This window comes from Chiroxiphia lanceolata, chromosome 3 (assembly GCF_009829145.1).
Source record: "Chiroxiphia lanceolata isolate bChiLan1 chromosome 3, bChiLan1.pri, whole genome shotgun sequence".
Classification (NCBI taxonomy): domain Eukaryota; kingdom Metazoa; phylum Chordata; class Aves; order Passeriformes; family Pipridae; genus Chiroxiphia; species Chiroxiphia lanceolata.
In genome coordinates, this window is record NC_045639.1 from 41,913,622 (window position 1) to 41,922,909 (window position 9,288).

The 9,288-nt window shown below is 43.3% G+C and overlaps 1 long non-coding RNA gene across 1 annotated transcript; it reads left to right on the top strand.

Annotated features, from left to right (window-relative positions):
- The first annotated feature begins 1,022 nt into the window (after positions 1-1,022).
- Positions 1,023-4,231, top strand: LOC116784922. The gene is made up of 3 exons (XR_004356297.1): positions 1,023-1,167; positions 3,079-3,200; positions 4,032-4,231. It is a non-coding gene; the product is annotated as an uncharacterized LOC116784922 (long non-coding RNA).
- The last annotated feature ends 5,057 nt before the right edge of the window (positions 4,232-9,288 follow it).

A 9,288-nucleotide genomic window follows, 5' to 3' on the forward strand; every position in this document is an offset into this window, starting at 1 on the left:
ACAGGCTGCACAGAAACCACAGCAGCTGTCTAGGGAAGGTTTTGCTCTTCCTGTATTAATGTACAGAGGCAATATAAATTCTATTGTTTGCTAACTTTTGAGTACTTGGCTTTTCAACTTTAATATTGTGTCTGGGTATAATTATAGTTTGGATGTGAAAGTCTCACTCTGAGCACTGCTTAGACATTAAAAAAGACAGTTCAAAGAGGTTGGAGGACAAATGGAGAACACAGACAGAGAACAAAAGGCATAGGCTGCATGAGGCAGACCACAGGGTATATCCGCTAGTGGCTGTGCACCCAGGACTAGGACCTATGTCCTTACTCAGTTCAGGCTGTCTTGCTCAGAGCAGGGACTCACAAAGCCTCTGTGGACACCCTGTTTGACTGCCCCCACTCCTGTGGCAGGGAGTTTTTCCCCACATGTTCGGGACTATCCCTTCACCCCGGCAGTCCCCCACAACTCAAGAGAGGCAAAGAAGATTGTCAGAAATCCAGGCTAGAAACCCAGGCATCCTTCCACCCCTTGCTTCATAAAGGAGCCACCTGTGCACATCACTGACTTCTGCACTTTGTAGAGCAACTGTGCTAAGTTTAGTGAAGTGAGGCCATGATAGGCCAGAGAAAAGCTCACATCTGGGTCCCCAGCTTCACTGTGACCAGTGTCTGCAGGACCTGAGGACAGCATTTTTTAATAAAGCAAACCCCATGGCTGCTCTTTCCACATTGGATTTGCTGTCTTGCTCCATGTTGTTTGCTGCAGAGCTGTGAGGAAGTCTGAAAGTGGTATGCCTGTTGTTGTTGGCTTCCTTCAGCTAAGGGTGCTCCCACTGACTTGTCCACACAGGTTTTTTCTGCTCTGGTTTTCTTATGGAAAAGAAAATACAAGACTGTATTTGAATGTTTGTTTTGAGAACAAACACAAAGAGTTATGCAGGCTTTGCATGCAGAGCTGACGGAACAGGTAGGTCCTGTGATGAAAGCCTGTGGGTCACAGTGGCATTCCCCAAAGAACACCACAGAACAGGCTTTTGTTTGGCCCAGAAAAAAACCCAGCACATCACTGTTCCAGATCACTGCCCCCATCAGAACAAAGGCCTTGACACGAAGAGGACTGACTTCCTGGGATGCTACCTACTGCAGCAGCTGCATTTTTAACAAAGGCAATGTAAGAGAAAGCTGCACCTCCAGCTCACACTGTGGATCCCTTGGCATCAACAGAGCAAGGGATCTGCTGCTGAGGGCCCGTCTTACTGTGACCTGAGGGTCACTCTGTGAAAAGGTCCTTCCATGCAGATCCACTCGCACCAGTCATCCTTCCACTTGGCTGCCTTCTTTCCCTGCTCACATGCTGTTATTACCATTAGAGAGCTACCGTCTCAGGTGAATCTAAGTCATGAGGCACTTGACTGAATCCACAATCATTTTATATTGATTGGAGATGGTCTTTTGGGGGTAGGGGGTTTGCAAGTAACATTATCTGCTAAGCACTCAGCTCCAGCTCAGCAGTGCGTAGTATACAGGCATGTACATGTACAAGAGACAGCTTTATTGATGGAAGCAGTGATGTTCAGGACATGCATCCCTTGCTTCCTTCTTATTCCCAGCTGCTTTCTGTTGCTTCCTTTTTTTTTCCTGTACAAGAGCTAACAACTCATCTGAAGAATATAGCTTATCCCAACAACTGTGTCAAAAGGCTGCCCTATCTCTGAAGTTTGAATTTACAGCATCCTCCTTGGAAAGGAAAATAGGATTTTACAGCAAAGGAATCCTAAGAATACAAAAACTGATGCAGTTTCAGGTTGGATTCACCCAGTTCAGCATGCCATTTCTACCAATGGGAAGTAGTAAATACCTAGGAAAAGAAAAGAAAAAAGACAAAGGAGAAGGATCCTCCCCTCAGACTGACTTTCTGGTTTCAAGCTTGAATCCATAGAATCTCAGAAAGTCTGGGTTGGGCCCCTGCTCTTGGGGGCCATCTGACCTATGTAAAGCAGGCCCTAGATTGAGCTATCCAGGACCCTGTCAAATCTACTCATATTTCCATCAAAGGAGAGTCCAGTTCTTCATGCTTCCCTGGTTGGCCCAAACTTCAAGCCTGCCCAGGGCCCTCTGTGTGTTGACTCTTCCTTCTGACCTACTGTTCTCTTTAGCCACTGCTCGTGGGCCATTCTTTCTCCAGTTCAGCTGATCTTTTTTGCTGAGCCTGCTTAAACCTTTGCCTTTGCAGCTTCCTCTGACAGTGAGTTCCACGGTTTAAACTAAATGTTGTGAAAAAGAAGGACTTCCTTTACTTCAAATCCTGGTAACCCAATCTTTTAATCTGTGAATAATTTGAGAACTCCCGTGTGCTAGGTTTTAACAACAGTTCTGACGCTGTCATATAATTGAGCATAATTTATCAACTTACTATTACAGCCTAAAATCTGAAAATCTCCATAATTCAGCCTGCTATCTCAGTGAACCTGAGGTCTGCAAGGAAACCTCTGTATTTTCACCCTTGAAGCTCATACTCAATTGATTTGAGATTTCATATGCTTGCTGCCAGAATTCTGGTCTACAAGCAGTTAGAGGAGTGCAAACTAATACAAGAAAAAGCAAGGAGGATTAGGAGGGATGAAGAAAAGGGGCTATGCAGTCCAAATGCAGGCATGAAGAACATCCTCAACTTCACAAAGTCTTCAATGCAGGACAGAGAAAGAGCAGATCTCATTGGTTTTATAAGTAAGTAGATGAGACTATAAATGTCATGGCTGCTGGGACCCTATTTCTAGCAGTACCTCCATGCTTATCTCGTGGGGTTTAGTTTTTGTTTTAATCATGCTTTTCCAGAGGTTGCTTACTGATAGGGGAATAGTAATGGCACATGAGTAAAACTGAAGCGAAGGAATTCACAAAGAGTCTATTGAATTATCAACTCTTTGATTGTTTTGCCAAACCAGAGGTACTTGCTCACCATTTCTTTCCTTTGCTTTTCCTGCTTAACCAGCTCATCCTCAAGTAAATCATCAGATGGCTTACTCAAGACCTCAGCCTTAATGGCTGAGGTGATCCCTTGTGTTTTCTTCTTCCTCCCCAGCATGTAAGAAAAGGCGTTTCCACAGGAGCATGGTGGGTAAGATCCTGCTCTCACTATTTGACATGAGTCACAGTACTGCTTTCTCCAGCGAAAGCAAGCCTGTGAAATTATCATCTTTGAAGGTGAGCACAGCTGAATGCTGTACCTTTTCTTCAAACCAGCTTAGCTGGACATCTCTGTCTCACTGTATGACAATGAACTTCCATCCTGGCACATGATGACCTTTATTCATTCAGCCCTGAGCAAAGGCTGCAGCCTGGGCTTTTGCCAGAGCTCTGCCAGAGGGCTAAACAAAGATGTAAAAGGCAACACAAAGCCTGCTTTCATTGGGTTGTCTGCTAGTTTTGATCCCCATTGTTGATGAATATCAAAAGAAGGGTGTGATTTTGCAAGGAAGGGGGATCTGGTCATAAAAGCATAGCTGAGTGCTGTGTGTGGGATGAGAGTCTCAAAATGAAAAAGATATTGGGATGCATAAATCCTATCGATTTTCAGAGGAGACATATGTCTAGCTCTTTTCATTTTTTAACCAAATTTCCTCCTTTGGAGGATATGAAATGTATGTGGCATTTTCTCTTGAGCAGCAGAAAACTCAGGCTACATATGAAATATGTAACCTGAGTTACATATTTCTCCTTCTTAACTTTTGTTTTTTTCTAGATGAGAGTTTTGTCTCACTATTGATAGCAGTATTTTTACCCCATGTGGCCCCTTCTGCCTCACCCATGGTCAGCAGCCCTCCTGTGAGAAGCTTTGCAGGCATCACTCCACATCTCCCCAAGGCTCATAGTAATCAGCCTCTCACTGGGCTTCAGACAGATGCTTCAGCAGAAAGTGTGTCCACTGAATCCCAGCTCACATCCTACGTGTTTCCATGTGCTACCTAATACTAGATTTGAGCATCAAAGCCAGCTTCTGTTCCTACAGATTCACTAAAATTGATACTTTTGCAGGTATGACTTCCATGGTATTGTAAACAGCAGCAAACCATAGGCAGTGTAAAAGCTCTGGAGAAGATCGTTGATCCTATTAGCTTAGCTTCCTTATCTGAGTTTCTGAGAGACCACTAAGCAGAGAAGACCCACACGGATCAACATGGAGGTTTGCTTTGGTCCTGTTTATTCTCAACACAGCACATGCACTCTGAATGCTAAACTCCAAAATCACCTAGGTTTTACCCAAGTCACTAAGCAAACAGCACTGAAGGATGCGTAGGATTTCTGCTAAACCAGAGTGTGAGGCCATCCTGTGAGATGACCTCTTTAATATCACAGCGTATGGAGCTTCACACAGAGCCCCAGTACCAAGCTCAATAAACAGGGTGTGATCACTCATCTCAGTGCAATAGCCAGGATTCCTGTGTTTCTCAGCCCTCTATCCTCCTACTTTCCAGCATAATAGGACTTCATTACCAAAACCCCACAGATGGACCCCAGATGAGCAAGCACAACAGTGCGATTGTGAGGGGGAGTGATGACATTTCAGCATGCATATTGCATCCACACCAACCAGGGTAGGAAGGGAAAAGTTAAATTAGCCACGTTGGGTGGGGGAGGAAAGCCACATCAGAGAAGCAGGGTATTACTGCAGAAAGGAACTATTTGCCCAAGAAAAGAGTAGAGGCTCCACTGCTTGAGTTTTCTGAGAGGAAATTAGATGAGACGCATAGACAAATACATCTGAAGGGCTCCTGCCCGATTCCAAAGCAGCTAGAGTAGATGGCCCCTCTTTGTTCAGCAGTTGTTTTAAGAGTTTTACTGCTACTGTAGTTAAGCAGGTGAACATCTGTTGTCCATGTGACCCACTATAAAACTTCAACTGTCAGGAGCAGGACACACCGCGCTGTGATCAAGGGACGAAGTTTGCTTATTGTAAAGCCTGTAGACTTTCATTTGCATCTCTCCCTCCCATTAACAAGCAGCTGAGCATGTGTTAAGAACAGGCTCACTCCAGCCAAACAGCATGTGAGTGCCTGCCTGAACAACTGGCATTGATTTTCAGACATATATGGGATAAATTATACTTTTTGTTATTATTAAGTAACTGCATTGAGTTCTCACTTAGGGGTGTGGATATGACACAGCTTTTGGTGGGTTTGTATGTAGTCCCAGTGACTGCCACTGATCTGCTGTCTAACTGTGGCCTAGGCACATTTCTTCATTGCACTTTAGCTTTATGATCCCTAAAATGGCAATAACAATGTTCCATTTTCTTTGTAAAGAGCTCTGAGCACCGCTGGGAAAAAGCAAGCCATTATTATAACTAAAGAACACTAATACAGAGTTGCACCGCATATTTTGGCTCTCCTCTTCTGTAGTTAATGATTAGACATCAGTTGGGAGCTTCTCTACAGGATAAAGGATTACTCTTTGAGGTGTAAACAATTAAGAAACCAGGATATGATGTTGGTCAAGACAGTGTGAGCTAGAGGAACTGTTCAAGGCTGACTTTCCTTTAACAGGAAGCAGTAATAGTGATAATCAAAGGATTAGTATGATCCTATATAGTGATACTGATAATATGATGAAGCATAGCTCCACCACAGTACTGTTAGCATTCAACATTTGTGTTGCAATAGTGCCAAAGATTCTTGACCTGTGAAGAGTTTGCTGTGCCAGGCATTGCATAAATGTGTAGCAAATGGTTACTATTTCCCCAAAGAGCATCCCATAGCAAAGAGGTCATGAATTGGTGAGAGGAAAAAAACGAAGAGCAGAATGGGAACAGAGGATACAAGGAGCAGGGTGTGTGCAGTTCCTAGCATGCCCTGAAAGGAAACATGGCCTGGAAGAGAGAGCATCCTGCATGGCTCAAAGGGAGGTTGGAATGTCATGTCACCACTAGATAAAGGCTGGTGGCAGTTTCTCAGCTGTAACAACTTAGTGCTGAGTGCTGGATCACTGAGGACTGAAGCACACAACGGAAAATAAAATTCCCTCACTGCTTCCAATTAACAAGCAGCTTCAGTCAATTTCCTGAAAACAGTTGTCTTTAGTTAAAAGCATAAATCTGTGCACGTGAAGCAATCTTGGCTCTAGTAGAACACAGCCTAGCAAGGACTCCTTCTCCTGCCCACCAGGGCTTGCTAGGAATGCTGGTGGGCAGCATCTGCCCTTGTCCATAAGACCTGGGTGAGGTCTGTTTACTGATGGCTCCTGAAGTTCTATTCCCTGGGGATGGTTCCTGGTTGAGCCCCACGCAGAACCATCCCTCTTCCCATGTGGTTTTCAAGCAGATGCCAAAAGCTGAGGCAAAAGCTCATAATATGCCAATTACTCTGGCCTCAAAACCGCAAATGATTGTATACAGCTGTTGGCAAATGAAACCTTGTTCCAAACATTTAATAACTAATTGAATAAACTTGTAGAGCCCAGCTCTGAGTTTACCTGTTCTTCTGCCCTTGTGCCATCATTCCAGCCCACTGCCAGACTGTGTGTTCCAGCAAGAGGGATAGGAGGCTTGCCTCATGGCTTTCCATCATTCATTAAAAAAAAATAAAAGGAGGAGAGTCTGCCACAGCCTAAGTTTCAGATCTATGAGTTTTCTGTTGGAGCAGTAAGAGGGTTAAATTTAAAGCCCATTTCCTATGTTTTTCCTGCACCAGAGTTCAGTTAATGGACAAATAAACCGATTCATAGCAGCTTTTGGTTCTCCAGTAAAGATGTAACAAGTGCTTAATTTAGATGTGGTGAATGGTAATTATGTTTGATGGGAAAAGTGGGCAATTTTTCCTTTCTTTGTCAAATGCCTTGGATAAATTGTTTTTGTGACCTTATCTAGAACACAAAGGTCTAGTCACCACTTAAAATTATAAGGTAATTCATGAAATACACTGCTGGATCAGACAAAGAGACCAAACGTGACCTTGCCAATAATAACTTACACCACAGAGAAGGTCAAAAAAGGTTAGCATTGTCTTTTTTAGAATAACAATATCCTAAATTAAAGGTACAGTGTTTAATTTTAAAGAACCCAGAAATTATATGGTTTACTTCTAAAAAAACAGTACCGTTCTGAAACATGTGTAATGTTTCAAAGGTTATGAGAAACAGATGCCAATACCCCATCCTTTTTGAATGACATCTGAAGTTATATACAATTTTCTCCAAATTGCCTTTTAACATCTGATTGCCTCAAACCCAACTAACTGAATTGCGTTGTTCGATATGCAAAGGGGAAGCCTACAGTTGCAAACAGCATCTCCCAGGGAGGGAAATATTTCTGATTCAGCAAATCATTTTGACCCATAAGTAACAAACTCTTACTGCTGCAAAGAGATGTTGCTCTCTTCAAAATCTGTGCAAAGTCTGCTTTAGGTTGCTAGAGTTACTAAAATAATTTAAAAGGATTTTGCTGGCTTAGGGGAGAAAAAGGGTTGTGTTAAGTTTCCTGAATGGAATTTATTTTTTCAGTGCTAGCCTGATCTTTCTGGTCCACAAAGTCAATATTCTGACAGAAAGTAGTTCAGATTATAATCCAAATAACAGATCCCAAGAGACGCTTTTACTCTTTAGTGAAGACATCAAGAGAAAAAGAAAGTACTGCATTTTATCACCATCTAAACTCACTTTCTGCTTCTCCAGTGGAATTGTTGCCTAACAGACAGCTCTGTATAATACTCTATATTACTTTCCATTAAAAAAACATTAAAGACTTTGTACTCAATGCAAAAATGTACAATTCAAATAGTCATGCTGATTCTTGGACTAATTGAAAAGAATTCATCATCCACACCGAAAAAGAGGAAAAATGCCATACTTCAGTTCCTTCACATGCAGGATGCTGCAATTTCCTGAGAGTTGCTTGGGTGTAGCAAGTGTCAGGATTTTGTCCTGGTGGGCTTCTGCTCTAATTCTAATGTGAGAAATTCATCCACAACCCCGCTCAGTGAAGCTTGATGTGCAGTGTATCAAGCTCCTGAAACCACTAAATCTCTCAGTAAACTATAACTCATTTGTTCCCCCATTTCCCCCTCACCTGGGCGCCCAGGACACAGTGGAGTGGGGTTCATTTGGTCCCGCAGCCCCGTCGCGGCTCCTAACATCGGGGTATGCTGCACCTTGAAGGGGGCTATTGTCAGTGCCAGGAGGCAACTGGAGCTGCACAAAAGCCCAAACTTACATGATCAGCTCAGGATGGAGACCAGCTGAGAGCCACAAATGTCCTCAGCCCACCACCCCTGGGACGGCCAGTGCTGCCAACCACAGGAGCCATGCAGGGGCACGAAGGGAAGGCAGGCTTCCCTTTGTCAACACAGGGATGCGTGCAGGTGGCAGGTCAGAGAGGTGTCTGCTAGGACAGGTGCGAGAGGAGCCTGTGTTTGTATGCAGGTGAGGAGATGGGCCTGAATATAACAGCAACAGGTGGGATAAACTCAGTTTTGGAATGAAAAGAAATTAATTCTTGAACTCCTGTTCTGGGCAGGCAAAAAACCCTGTGGTTCTTAACACGTCAGTTACTGCAGTCATTTTAGTGGGAGTGCTCATATGTTAAAGAAATGCTCATCTTTAAGAACTTAGCCTGAATTAAAGGTTTAACTTGGTGCTGTTGAGAAGGGATAACATGGAGTTCTACTGCTTAGGTAACTGCATAGAGCGGGGCGGAGATGTTGTACCTTCAAAGGGCAACAAGAATGGTCTGGAAAGGGCTCTTCATCCTGAAAAACTCTGAAGATCTCATAGGGAGTAAAATAGGGGATGTGGGCAAAAGCAGAAGGTGGGATGCAAAAGAAGGGGAGGAGAGGAGAGGAAACAAAAAAGAGCACAACTGTGGAAGTGAGGAGTGAAAAGATGATGGAAAGTTTGAAAGGGAAGGCTGGAGAAACACTTTGCAGTCCTCCCCTCTGGGAGTTACAGTCAGTGATGTGGGCTTTTTATAAGCCTGTGTTAGTATAACTTTCTTTTTTCCTTTTGTTTTTTTCCCCTTTTAAGATCTATACCATGTTTGCATTTTCCCTCCTCCTCTCCCTTGCCATGGCTCTTCAAATCTAATTACCAGAGGTTCACTATATTCATTAGCTTCATTCCCTCAAAACCCCGGGCTGCATGTCATCTGGATCTGATTATGTATGGTGCATTTCATTTTCCCAGCTATTCCCCTATCTGCTTTTAATCAGCATGAGATTTTTCATTTAAATGTCATTAGACTTTGGAATAAATACGTAAAGAACATTACAAATAAATAAAAAAACTTTGTGCAAATCAGGCACAA